At 47.4% G+C, this 12,524-nt stretch overlaps 1 pseudogene; it reads right to left on the reverse strand.

The window, feature by feature from the left end:
- The window catches only part of LOC135213733 (chitinase-3-like protein 2), a 239,599-nt pseudogene that overhangs the window by 11,992 nt on the left and 215,083 nt on the right, over positions 1 to 12,524 (reverse strand).

Here is a 12,524-nt window from a genome sequence, read left to right on the forward strand (position 1 = left end):
ACGCGACAGGTAGGTCAGGTGATCTACCTTACCCGCCGCTGGGTGGCGGCTGTAAGAACCAATCTCCCTTTCCAGCCAGAATTTTTCTGTCGCCGGTGACGACTACACCTGTGGTTGTTACCTCCTGACAGCTTTATTCGATTCTCGTTGCCTTGGATTTATTTGGACTGACTTTCGGTGAAGTACCTGATCTTGTTGGCTTGGCATACGCACTTGTGGATTGTTTTTTGGATATTGATTTGGATTTTTCTGTGATTTCAAGATGTCTGATATAGAGGTAAGAATCTTCTATGTTTAGGGTGTGCTCTATGGATGAATGCAAGGTGAGTGGCTACCGAAAGCTACGGTAGATCCTCACACAGTTTGCTTGAAATGTAGAGGGAAAGAATGTTCTTTTGTTAACCCGTGTAATGAGTGTGAGAAGTTGGATGAGGGTGAATGGAAGGCTCTTTCTTCCTACTTGAGGAAGTTGGAGAAAGACAGGGTGAGAAAAGCTTCGTCTAGAAGTTCTAGTAAGTCTTGTATTAGCGAGGTAGAAGTAGACAATCCTGTTGTAGCATTAGAACCTTCTCCAGTTTCAGCTCCTGCGCCCTGCATCGAACCTAAAGATACGACTTCGGAAGTGGCAACCATGAGAGCCACGATCCTTAGCATGGAGAAGAAGATTCGTTCGTTGCAAGGTAAGAGTAGTGAAGGTGAATTGTGCAGTGACCCCAGTGCAGTGGAGGGTGCGTCTGATCGGCTCCTTAATGCTTCCAGGCCTAGACCTCTTCCAGACTCCCAGTCCCAGTGGAGGAGGAAAGTCAACAGCCGCAGGAAGGTTAGGGAGAACTCCCACCGATCAGGCGTCCCCTCGGTAGATCCTGATGTTCGTACCCAGGCTGCCCTTGTTCGCGCGAAGAAGGAGGTATTGCGCCAATGCTTCTCTTCTTCTTCCTCACCTTCGCCTAGAAGAGGATGGAGCGCCTCGGATTCATCGCGACCGCTGAAGAGAGCCTGGAAGGCTCCTTGCGCCTTTCCTTCCAGCCCGGAAGTTTTTCCAGAAGAGCCGGAAGTGGATATCAAGAAACCCAGGAGGGAGCAGGAGTTCTCGCCTCATAGTAGGCTTCGATCCTCTTCACCTGTGGAGGATTTTGCAAGATCTCCAGCTCGGATTCTTGCGGGGCTGCAAGCTCAGATTTCGGCGCTGGCGGGCTCCTTGGCTGGAGGAACGCGTCGTAAGAAAGACGTCTCTCTCCCCGTCAAGAAGTCTAGGATTCCTTCGCCTGCGTTACCTTCTCAGTCAGAGGCGGCTCTCTCTCCTGTATCAGTGGATGGAAGGAGGCGCTCTTCCCTCGGCAGACGCTTGTCGTCTTCCAGGCGACAATCGCCCAAGAAGCTTTCTCCTGGCGACTTCATTTCTCCAGTAGAAAGGGATCTAGCGCCTAGTAGGCGCTCATCTAAAGACAAGCTTACAGCTTCGTCTTCTCGCTCCTTTCCGAAGATCCTTCAATCTACGGATAAGAGAGCCTCCTCTTTCATGGATTCTTCAAGAGACAGGATCTCTCCTTTTGGTTAGGTGCCCTAGAGCTGGTAGGCGCTACTCCCCAAGTAGACGCTCTCCCGCTTCCAAGCGCGGTGCGGAAGATAGGCTCTTTTCTCCTGATAGGCGCGGCTCTCCTATTAGCCGCTCTGTTCAGGACAGGCGTGTAGAGCCTGAAAGATTTGTCTCGTCTGGGAGACTACCTTTTGCAGAGACCCACGAGTCTCGATCTAAGTTTGTGGAGCATGGTAGACGCCGCGGCTCCGAGTAGGCGATCTTCTCCAGGGATTCGCTCTCCTGTAAGTAGGCGCCAAGAGCCTAGTAGGCGTTCTCCTCATTGTAGGCGCAGTTCGCCAGCAGCCGCTCTCCTTTGGACAGCGCATGGATCCTGTTAGCGCCTTGAGCATAGTAGGCTCTCCTCTCCTAGCAGGCGCTCCCCTTTGGACTCCCGGGATTCTAGGAGTAGACTTAAGGATCAAAGAGGACGCACTCATCAGAGTATGGAAATGGGGACTCATTCGAGGAGGACTCCTCCCGAAGCTTTGGCGCTTCCCCTGATAGGCGCCAGGCTGCTGCCAGACACTCCTAGATAGACGCACTTCTTTAGAGAAGTCCAACTGCTCTCGTAAAGAAGCAGAGGGTTCTTCGGTGGATGAAGTGGAACCTTCAGAAGAGGATTTAGTGAAGGACTCTTCGGTTTCGTCCTATAAGATCCTTACAGATCTCCTTCTTCAAGAGTTTGGAGACTCCCTTACTCCCGTCGCTCCTCCGTCTCCTCTCTCTTTATTCTCGACTTCTAAGAAGACGAAGGTTTCCTCTTGTGTGAGGATGAAGCCAACCATCTCAATGAAAAAGGCTTTGAGAGGTTTTGGTGATTGGCTGCTTTCTAAGGAGGAGAAAGGGAAGACTGTGTTTTCTTTCCCACCTTCCAAGCTTACGGGCAGACTAGGTTTTTGGTACGAGTCTGGAGAGCCCCTAGGCCTGGGTCTTCCGTCATCTGCAGACGCGGACTTCTCTTCACTGGTGGATGCAGCACGACGCTCGGCTCTTTTGTCTGCCTAAGAAACTACCTGGGCTATGAACGAGCCTCGACCACCTGTTGAAGGGAATGTTGAGAGTCTTGGAAGTCTTCAACTTCCTTGACTGGTCTTTGGGGGTCTTTGGCTAAAACGACTCAGAACCCGGATTCTATTTTGCCAGAAGATCTCAACAGTGTTCTAACGTGCATTGATAAGGCAGTTAGAGATGGATCGAGCGAAGTAGCCTCCCTGTTTGGAGCAGGGGTTCTTAAGAAGAGATCAGTCTTCTGCTCTTTTCTTACAAAGTCCGTCTCGCATGCTCAAAGAGCCTCGCTTCTGTATTCGCAGCTCTCGCCTCTTCTCTTCCCGAAGAAGATAATCCAGGACATCTCAGGATCTATCTCTGCGAAGGCGACTCAGGACATGCTCGCTCAGTCGGCACGGAAACCTAAGACCTCCTTCCAGACGAAGACTAAGAAGGAGACTCCAGCTAGACAGGAGCCCTTTTGAGGGGGCCCTCCTTCTAGAGCCTCTACCTCTAGAGGTAATAGACCATTTAAGAGAGGTAGATCCTTCTCACGCTCTTCCAGAGCTAAGGAAGTAGGGAAGTAGTCCTCCAGACATCAGTAGGTGCCAGGCTTCTAAGATTCTCGGAAGCCTGGGCAAAGAGAGGAGCGGACAACTGGTCCCTCTCGATTATCCGGAAAGGATACCTGATTCCCTTTACGGAAAGACCACCGTTGACGACGACTCCGAGGGAGTTGGTGGCCAGGTACAGGGATCCCATCATGAGCCTCGCTTTAACACAGGCAGTGGAACAAATGTTCGAGAAAGAGGCTATAGAGCTAGTGAGCGACCCATGCTCAGCGGGCTTTTACAACCGCCTTTTTCTAGTTCCAAAAGCCTCAGGAGGATGGAGACCGGTTCTGGATGTAAGCGCCCTGAATTTCTTTGTAGAAAAGAGGAAGTTCGCCATGGAGACGACATCCTCAGTGTTGGCGGCCCTTCGTCCAGGGGATTGGATGGTGTCCCTAGATCTTCAGGACGCTTACTTCCACGTGCCTATCCATCCTTCTTCAAGGAAATACCTCAGGTTCATGATGGGAGGAAGGATATTCCAGTTCGAGGGCCTTGTGTTTCGGCCTTTCAACAGCCCCTCAGGTCTTCACAGGACTAATGAAAAATGTAGCAAGATGGCTACACTTGGAGGGAGTCAGGGTGTCCCTTTACTTGGACGACTGGCTAATCAGAGCCAAGTCACAGAAAAGATGTTTGGAGGACCTACAAAAGACCCTTTTCATGGCGAGTTCTCTGGGACTTTTGGTGAACTTTCAAAAGTCTCAGTTGATCCCCAGTCAAGATCGTATCTATCTGGGGATTCGGATGGCTTCTTTGGATTTTCGGGCTTTTCCGTCTCCAGAAAGGATAGCCCGAGGGTCAGAGAAAGTCAAAGCCTTCCTAGAGAAAGACGTATGCACAGCGAGGGAGTGGATGGAGTTTGTTTGGGGACACTCTCCTCGTTGGTAAGCAATTCCTTTCTCTAGGAAGGTTGCACCTCAGACCTCTCCAGTTCTTTCTACATCGAAACTGGAGGTGTCGTTCGCAAAACCTAGAGTTCTCCTTCGAGATCTCAAGAGAAATCAAGAAGGACCTCTCTTGGTGGGCCAACCCTCTCAGGTTTGCAGAAGGGATGTCCCTTCACATTCCGAACCCCAACCAAGTGTTGTATTCCGACGCGTCGGAAACAGGTTGGGGAGCAACGCTCAGCTCAAGAGAAGTGTCAGGCACCTGGAAGAAAGAACAGGTGACCTGGCACATCAACAAAAAAGAGCTGATGGCTGTTTGGCTAGCTTTGAAAGCTTTCGAGCCCCACGTCCTAGCTTCGGCAGTACAGATCAACTCGGACAACACCACGGCCCTGGCATACATCAGGAAGCAGGGGGGAACTCACTCTTTCTCCCTGTACGAGACAGCAAAAGAACTTCTGCTGTGGGCAGAGGAAAGGAAGATTTGTCTCCTTTACCAGGTTCGTACAGGGAGAAAAGAACGTCAGAGCAGACCTCCTAAGCAGGAAAGATCAAGTCCTGCCTGCAGAGTGGACTCTTCACGAGGATGTTTGCCAGGACCTGTGGAATCTTTGGGGCAGGCCTCATATAGACCTCTTCGCCACAGCCAAGAATGCGAGGATAGCCAACTACTGCTCTCCGATATCGGACCCGAGGGCAGTGTCGATAGATGCTTTTCTCCTAGATTGGAAGGGCCTAGACATGATGCTTTTCCTCCATTCAAGATACTGGGAGAGACTCTCAAGAAATTTGCAGAATCGGAGGCAGCAAGGATGACGCTGGTAGCCCCGTTCTGGCCCGCACAATATGGTTCACAGAGGTACTGGAATGGTTAGTAGATCTTCCGAGAACATTACCACAGAGGATCGATCTGCTCAGACAACCCCACTTCGACAGGTATCACAAAAAACCTCCCCGCTCTAGATCTGACTGGCTTCAGACTGTCAAAAGTTTGGTCAGAACGAGAGGGTTTTTCTGCAAGAGTTGCAACGGCTATCGCAGCAGCAAGAAGGCCTTCTACCCTTAGAGTCTACCAATCGAAGTGGGACGTCTTTTGACGATGGTGTAGGAACCATCACTTTTCCTCTTCCAGTACCTCTGTAACCCAAATAGCAGACTCTTACTTTTCCTTAGGGAGAAAAGTGGACTGCGGTATCAACCATTAAAGGTTATCGTAGCATGCTGTCTGCAGTGTTTAGGCACAGAAACTTAAACATTTCAGAAGACAAGGACCTTCATGATCTAATAAGATCTTTTGAAACATCCAAAAAGGTTTCGCCAGAGATTCCGAGTTGGAACCTGGATGTAGTGCTACGTTTCCTGAGGTCCCCTAAGTTCGAACCGCCTCAGTCTGCCTCTTTTAGAGATGACCTCACGAGGAAGACACTTTTTCTCATGGCATTAGCTTCCGCAAAGAGGGTTAGTGAACTCCATGCATTAGAAGGAAATGTGGGATTCAGAGGAGATGCAGCTATCTGTGCATTCCTACCTTCGTTCTTGGCTAAGAACGAGAACCCCTCAAATCCTTGGCCTAGGAGCTTTGAAGTCCAAGGCTTGTCTGCATTAGTAGGCGAGGAAGCAGAGAGGTCACTTTGCCCAGTACGAAGTTTAAAGTTTTATCTGCAGAGAAAGAAAAAACTTAAGGGCAATGATGTCAACCTTTGGTTGCTCTGTAAGAGATCCAAGGAGGACTCTTTCGAAGAATGCGCTCTTTTCTTTCTTTATCAGAAGCCTGGTGAAAGAAGCACATGCGATATGTGATGAAAGTCAATTCAAACTTCTTAAGGTCAAGCTCATGAGGTAGAGCTATTGCCACGTCATTAACTTTCAACAAAAACATATCCCTGAGTAATATTATGAAGGCAACATTCTGGCGTTGCAACTCAGTCTTCGCAAAACCACTATCTGAGAGATGTCAAAATTACGTATGAAATGCTCGCGTTAGGCCCGTACGTATCGGCGGATTCGGTGCTGGGGCAGGGAGCTGAGAAATATCCTTTGTTTGTAGTATATTTTCCCCCTTGTTTAGGTTGTAAGTTTTTGGTTGTTTGAAAGAACATGCGGGTAGGCATGTCTTTCATTTTGTAGGTCTAACAATGATTAGATTGGTTAGGTGATCGGTTTATGTTTGAGCTCCTTGCAATGATAGTGGTTAGGTTCTGTCATATAAGTGGGCGAATCCCCGTTGACAGATCCTGCTCGGATTCTATCAAGTAAGCGGATAACCAAATCCCTTTGATAGACCCAAAGAGTCTGTCAGCTGTAGGTCACGCCCTCGCTGAAACTCTTCAGGCAACGCAGACTCATAGACAGTAACTACGAAGTCTTCTGCCTAAACAGGTAAGAACCAAGGTTGTATTTTACATCCTACAACTAGTGTTGTTTTCCCCTTTTTCCATATTTATATTGCTGTCTCTTTCCCTCCACCAAGGGTGTCAATCAGCTAAGTATATATCTGACAGGAAAGTTCATGTACAAAAATGTTATTGTTAGTATACAATAAGGTTTTGTACATACTTACCTGGCAGATATATACGATTGATGGCCCGCCCAGGCCTCCCCTCAGGAGACAGGTGGAAGAGAAAAATTCTGGCTGGAAAGGGAGATTGGTTCTTACAGCCGCCACCCAGCGGCGGGTAAGGTAGATCACCTGACCTACCTGTCACGTGTGCCGCGAGTTTTGAATTCTGTCGTGACGTCAGAGACGTAAAGCTAAGTATATATCTGCCAGGTAAGTATGTACAAAACCTTATTGTATACTAACAATAACATTTTAAAGGTTTATATACTGGACCACACAAGAATTTTAGGACAGGGTTAGAATAGAATATGGGATTTTGGCCAAACACCATCCACTGGGACCTATGAATTCAGTGCTGAAAGGGAAACTGACAGTAAGGAGGTTTGAAAGGTGTAACAGGAGAACCTCAGAGTTGCTCTATGAAACAATTGTTGGAGAGGGTGGAAAGTTATATGAAAGAATGAGAATATGAACGTAGTTACAGTAAAAGGAAAGAAAGAGGTTACAGCTAGCGGCTGATGGGACACTGCAAAGACCCTAAAGTAATGTCTACAGTGCCTACCCTCCTACAGGGAGGACCAGGGTTAAATCTCAGCATGTTTGTTTACAACTCTTGAGGTTCAGGCACATTCATCTTAACTCATTTATGATGACCCAAGTCAATCAGCGTACTTTCAAACAACTGGGCCAGTGATGATTTATACTCTTTGATAGAAGAAACCGATAACTTCATGCAAGTCTTGAAGAAACAATAAACATTTTTCCAAATAAGAAACTAGTTGTAGTTTATAATTTGGTAGATAAATATCTGTTGAATATTAGGGTGTAAAATTTGGGATCAAGAGTTGTTCGCAAGTTTTTACATTCATGACAGGCTGGTGCTCCTAAAGAAAACAAATTTAAAAAGCCAATTTTTATCCATCAAATTAAACTCAAAACACTACATCATCATCATCATCATCGCTTCCAGCACTGCATGACACGAAGGGCCTCTTAATGATACCGGCACAAAATCCAAAATACCAAATGAAAATTTAAATCCAAAAGGATTTCAGCTACACTTACTTCTAAATCTTCAATTAAATTCTTGCACAAACAATATTTATACAGGTTACAAACACCCAAGAAAATTAACTTGAGAAAAAAAAAAAACCTGAAACTTGCACTAGGCAGAACAAGAACTATGAAACAAAACCAGAAAGAAAGAAAATTTATAACTTCAGCAGGGTAAAAAAAAAAAGAAAAAAAACCCTCTTATGACAAAAAATAAAAGGACCTATACAGTGAATTAATGTGGCTAAAAGTGACCACAAGGAAGGAGGATACTGACATTGATGGAATGAAATTAAGGATGAATGAAGAGCCAAGGCAACCATAAAAAACCAAAAATAATGTCACAGATATCGGTGAGTTCTTACCATTATCCCTGAGCTACTGCTATTCTTTCATTTGTGAGAAGAGGAAAGTGCCTTGGATTGTGTGGACCACAAAATTGGGCTATGAAATCATTAAATGGGTTGTAATGTTACAACTTTATAACCTATTATTCAAGCACTTGAAATATATTACATACACAACACTGATAACTGACAGATCTGAGATCCTAATGATGGTAAGCACAGGTCATATATCTTAAATGTTAAAAGGACCAATAAAATTAATGAAAAATGGAAAGGCTAATTTAAAAAATGCAAGGACTAAGCAGTTATTTGTGCTTAACATTCTCTTACAAATAGAAAATTTTCCAGAATAAAAAAAGCCACTTATTCAAATACCTCAAACTATAACAACAATATGAATTTTAAAAATGCAATACAATTCTTTTTACTGGATCTTAGCTGCCAACTGTGACAACATAAAGCTTGCAACCTGCATGGAATTCACATTTTCAAGCACACCTCACACGTAACTCTCATACCCACCTTAAGAGCATTATTAAGTTGCAGCACAAGGTAAGTAAACTGCTCCCTCTCACGGCTATCTTTTTTCCAAGCAGGCCACCCAGGAAATTCCCAGTCAAGATCTAGTCCATCAAAACCATGACTTACAAGGAACTGGTAAGCATTAAATGCAAATCTGGAATATTACTAAAAATTAGTACAAATTCTAACAAAAATGTTGCATTTGATTAGCAATGAATGAAGAATGTTGAAATAAAATATGTCAAATACAGATTTAGGTCTCAGCCACCTATGCAAATGCAGTTAACATCAACGAAAAGGAGATGAAACACATTAGTAGTAAAAATAAGTTACAACTTTTCCACATAGAGAGTTTTACATGTAAATTGCCTTATTCATTCCAAGCCCTGCAAAAACTCCACAGTAAATTTTATAATAGTAAAGCTAAACTGACAAATAAACAATGAAATACAACAATTTGGACCGGTATTTGGATGTGTTTTTGCGCAGTGCATGTTCCAAAGTTGTTGGTAAAGAGTAATTTATTTTTCATCTGAATAGCAAAAGTTCAAGAAAAGTAAATGAAGCCACTACTTACTATGTTACAGTATATCACAAGTTACAGTACCACAAAAAGTAGATTTCTGGGCTCAGCCCGTGTCGCTTCGTGAAATGTCCCTTTAGCACACATTTCTAAGGTAAATATTGCTAACATTACCAGAGAAAAAGCTAAAATGGAATGTCAATATTCTGACTCGCTCACCTTATATAAAAGGTGTCTGTATGGTTTCTGGGGCGAGTGAAACCATCCTTCTACAAAATCCCCCTACCTGAGAGGGCCGATGCAAGGCCCGCACCCAGCTACTACTTACTACTGAGCGCTCCCAAAAGCCATCACGAGCGCCTCTAGCGGTCATCCTTTTCGTTAGCACCATCTTGCGCACACATGTTTTTCTTCGCTGTGTTTTGTGCTCTGATTTCTGGATTTATCCTTACCATGGAACTCCAAGCCATCGCTGCAGCTAAGTTAAGTACTGCTAAAGTGTTTCACTTAATTTTAGCCAGCCAGGGACCCGTTTAACCGTTTTTATTTAGGTTATAAGACGGCGCCTCCTTCAGCCTGGTTATAGAGCCGTCTCAGGCGGCTCGTCCCATGTGTTTCATTGTTTCATGCTTCTTCAGTCTCCCATACCGTTGTAGCTTGAATTTTAGCAGTATATATGCCTACATTTTTATACGTTGTGCAGTTTTTCCATGTTTATTTATGCTTAGCTTTTCACGGGGATTCCTAAGCTCTGTTGAGCTCGTAGCCTACATCGCTCCTTAGCTCAGTGTTCATGCATGCATGTTCCTTTGTCTAGGTCTTTTTAGGCTCCTTTTAGGACATTGCCCTTCCTTTTTAGTCCTGCCCACCGCCCTCCGTTCCCTACGTATCGGCAGATGGACCCAGCTCCCCGAGTTGTTAGGCGTGCCTCGCCCTCTTGGTTGGCTCGTCTAGCTTCTCCAGGACTTTGCTTTCTCTCGTTCTGCTTATTTCTCTTCCCTCTTCCCTGTGTTCCGTTAGGCTATTTTGATGCATGCCTTGAGACGGTTAGAGGTAGCCTAGGCCACCTCAGACCACCTGGCCTGTCTTACCGCGTGGTCTTCACCACGTTCACGACGAGCCAGGCGATCGCCACGAGCCACCCAGCTACTGTTCCCCACGCTTCCTTCCCCCCCAGGGGGGAATACCGCTCGCTCACGTTGCCCATGGCAACCATCCGAGGTCCCTCCCTTCTTCCCCTCTCCACGGGGGGGATACGGGAGTCTGCAGGGGGACATCCGAGGCTGGCTCAGCTCATACTGCTCTCACTCTTCGGTACCAGGAGGGGGTCTCCCGTGTGGTCGGTCTCGGCTGGCCACCCGGCTCGGCTGCGCTCGGACCTCCTCGGTTTCCTATCAGCTCTCTCTCACCCCGAGTCACCACCCTCCCCACCGCTCCGGCGGTGGGTCCCTCTGGCGGCCAGACCTCAGGTGTGGTGACTGAGAGAAGCCCCGCCGCATGTTTTCCCCACATGTTACCTTATCTCGCTAAGTCGGCTGAGTTCCCGCCCCTCACCCATCCGGGTTCTCCTCCTGCCTTACGCGTATCTGTTACGGCGGAGCTACGCTCCCCCGACTAGTTTTTTACTAGCTTCCCCATGCTCCTCCCTGCTGTCCTCGTACTCCTCGCTCCAGCGTATAGGCAGGTTACTGTTTTGGTGAATTTCCGTCTTCCGGCAACACCGGAGACGCACTGAAGCTAGTTTACCAGCTCTATCGGACACCCACCACTCACGGCAGGAGAGCAAGTGGAGGCTAATCCCTATGTCAATAACTCCGGTGTCCTCCGGTGTCATAATATATCACTTCTTGGACTTAGTCCAATTAGTTAGTGTCGGTACTCATGTATCTGTTCAATTACAGGCCACCCATTGCCAGCAATCTGGCTGTAATGCTGTCCTGCAGGACCCCTGTGGGCACGAGGTCTACCGGACCCATGCTGTCTGCGCCATCCGCTACGGAGACATAGCAGTCTGGCACCACGAGAGTTGCTTGATCTGTTACGATCTAGTAGATCAGGTTACCTCCGGAGTAAGTACCTTCCGGAGAACAACTGTCATGTATAAATTTGGCCTATATGTATACAGTCCTAATAAGTGATATATCTATATGAATCATATACTTTAGTCTTTCTAGCTTAGTATTTAAACTAACCCTCTCTTTCAGGCTGCTCAAGCGGTCAGGGACGCTGCTACAACCACCTTGAAAGCCTGGGTTGGCGGGTTTGGGAGAAACATCACCAAGGGGCAGCCCTACATCCTCGACAAGAAGATGGCTGCTCTGATCTTTCCCGGCGGAAAGACAACCTCCTACGTCGACCCGCAAGCTGCGGCCCCGTACATCGCCACCATCCAGCATCAAGTGGCTCAAGCCTTGGCGGACCCTGGAAACACGGAGATCATTGAAGACGTAGCAACTCTCAACTTGGACCTCGAGCCCATGGCGGTAGAGGCAGCAGGTAGGACGTTGGGTGAGGCAGGTTTGCTAGGGACTCAAGGTGTACCCTTGGGCCATTCTGGAACGTCTTCCCCTATCCCCTCTTCCTCTTCCTTCCAAGGATTTTCGGAGGGTGAACTTTCGGTTAGACCTAAGTCCACCCAAGCTATCCCTAAAGTTAAGGGAAAGCGAGAAATAAAGACGCCTCGAGGAAGACGCTGCCTAAGAAGACGGCTCCTAGCGGTTCTCATAAGACTCCGACTCACCATCCCGGAGTAGAGAAACCCAAGTCGTCTTCTCACTCCAAAGGGTCCAGAGGCAAGTCCTCCAGAGACAAGGCTCAGCTCCCGTCTGATCCTGAGCCTTCAACCTCTACGGGGACACGCCCTAAGACTCCCAGCGGGAAGCAGGAACCTAGTTCCTTCGACTCCGAAGCTTTCACTGCAAACATCATGCAGCAAATGGGGAGTCTAGTGGGAAACTTAGTCCAAGACAAGTTTCAGGAGATGCTCTCCCACATCTCGTCTTCCTTTGAGGAGTCAGGCCAGTCGATCCGGGAACAATCCTCGGAAAGGCCTTGGCCAGTCAAGAAAACCTGATCGCAGGTCTCCGGGAAAACCCTATGGCAGCTCTTCCTCAGCCCGGTGTGGCAGCTCAAGCCATGCCGGACTACAACACCCTCCCTCCTTATACGGCGAGTAATCCCTGGAGGATCTCGTCCTATGCCCCCTTTAAGGACGGGATGCTAAGGTTGGCGGATTGTGGAACTCGAAGGCTTGAGGACTTCGAGTTCCACCCAGCTAACTTGCAACCCCCCTTCATTGGTTACGCCCGCCTTACGGAGGCAGCTATGAGGAGGGAAGATAAGATCCCTAAAGAGACCGTAATTTTCGGTTGGGATCAGGCTCAGCGGGACTGGCTGAGAAACCTGGAAGAATGGGACTGCATCAACACCAGGATGCAAGCGTTCAAGAGCGC

The sequence above is a fragment of the Macrobrachium nipponense genome, chromosome 43 (assembly GCF_015104395.2).
Source record: "Macrobrachium nipponense isolate FS-2020 chromosome 43, ASM1510439v2, whole genome shotgun sequence".
Classification (NCBI taxonomy): domain Eukaryota; kingdom Metazoa; phylum Arthropoda; class Malacostraca; order Decapoda; family Palaemonidae; genus Macrobrachium; species Macrobrachium nipponense.